The 1,826-nt window shown below is 42.4% G+C and overlaps 1 pseudogene; it reads left to right on the top strand.

Moving 5' to 3' along the window:
- Nucleotides 1–646: 646 nt before the first annotated feature.
- The window catches only part of LOC101647820, a 17,497-nt pseudogene continuing 16,317 nt past the window's right edge, over nt 647–1,826 (top strand).

Here is a 1,826-nt window from a genome sequence, read left to right on the forward strand (position 1 = left end):
ATCAGGTCTCGAAACTCCCTCACTCTCCCATCGTTATTTTACAATAGAGGACTGGGCCATAAGGTATTTCTACTGATAGTGTCATTAGTCAATGCTATAGAGTTTGTAACACTGTTAAGAAAGGAAATTATTTTTAGAAAGAAAGAAAGGAAGGAAATTATGGGAACATAGACTGGCTTCCTACTGAAGTACATAAATTGTTGATTTGTACAGATTAAAATCTTAGGTGAATGGTCACTATTTGTGCAAACAATGGCGTGATAGAGCCAAGCTTTCAGTAACACTCCTTCTCTAAGGAAGAACCATGAACACCCATAGTGTTGTTTGTGTTTGATGAATGGTAATTCTTTTGTCCTGAAATTGTCCAAATATTGGTTTTAAAACATTGAGGATTACAAATACACAAAAGTTATCAGAAATTAAGTCAATTAATTACAAGAAGCATTTCACTTATTTTGTGACTTCTTCAATTACAGTGCTTAATCAATCAAATGCTTAAAATTTAGTCCATTTTATGATAGTATTTAATAAATTAAAAAGAACTCTAACTTCAAATATGTCTTACAGCAACTCCTTTATTCGGACTTAAGCAAGAGAAAGACAAGACAAAGATGAAAACAATTCATTTGGATGAGGCAGACTCAGCATGAGGCTAGAGTGGGGTACACAGGATCCACAGCCCTCTCAGGTACTGAAATGGAACGTGGAACAAAAAGGGAATCATCACAAAATCATGATGACATCAGATCAACTCATCACAGATACAGGTGAGATCCCAGAACAGGAAAGTTACCATGATCAGGACATGAACACAGGGGCAGATTAGAAAAGCTTACGATAACAATTTGTGGCATTCTCATCAATTGACCTGATTATGACTCCCAGACATACAGCCTTAATACCCCAATTTTCAAGAAGGGCACAATCATGCACGTTCCTGAGAGTGAGACTGCCCCTCCCTAGAACGACCTGGGCCCCAAGCTTTTCTCAAGCTAGGTGAACACCCAGTAACTCACTACGAGTTAGTGCAGCCGTGGCATTACCTGAGAAGATTCACTCTGGTCACAGTGAATTTTTTGTAAAAACAGTTTTGCTCAAACCTCATTTTTTGTGATTACCAATTTAAGAGAACAGCGTATGGCAGTGAAATTTTGTTTCCTGCTCAAGGAAAATGTTGCAGAAACTGTTTTCATATTGAACCCAGCTCAGAAGGACAGCGCTATGGGAAAAACTCAGGTGTACAGTGGTTTTCTCCTTTCAAAAAAAGGTGAAAAGTCAGTTGATGACAAACCTCGTTCTGGACATCTGTCATCTTCCCAAAATTTGTACCCTTGGGGGACTTCTGGGAACATGGCTATAGAGTGACACTACCAGAGGGACTCCACAGAATTCAGCCCAGGAGAGTTCCTTAGAGGGAAATTCAACACTGCTGGAATGCAGGTGGAGGATCATAAAGATAAGTAGGCACAGGCCCAGGAGATTTTGAGAGGCTGGGGCTTTGGGCTTACCTCAGTGGAAGCCAGCTGGGGCTTGACCTTGGCCCCGCTACTGTCTCTGCCACAGCCGGGACCATTTGGAGTCCATAGGAGGGCTTGGTATCAACACAACCACAGCTTTCCAATGCCACCTCGGGGCAGGGACTAAACCCTCACAGCTCCACGGGCAGGGATTGTGATTCATCTACATTGTTGATTTTGTTTACATCTCTGATCTTTGGTCCCCACATTCCTAGAGGTCTGCTCGGGGGCTTTTTCTTGGAACAGCCACAACTTGCCACCGCCAGCTTGGGGCGTGGATTAAACCCCCGCAGCTCCAAGGGCTGGGAT

This window comes from Echinops telfairi, unplaced genomic scaffold, assembly GCF_000313985.2.
Source record: "Echinops telfairi isolate 266 unplaced genomic scaffold, ASM31398v2 ScPeMD7_7453;HRSCAF=8491, whole genome shotgun sequence".
Classification (NCBI taxonomy): domain Eukaryota; kingdom Metazoa; phylum Chordata; class Mammalia; order Afrosoricida; family Tenrecidae; genus Echinops; species Echinops telfairi.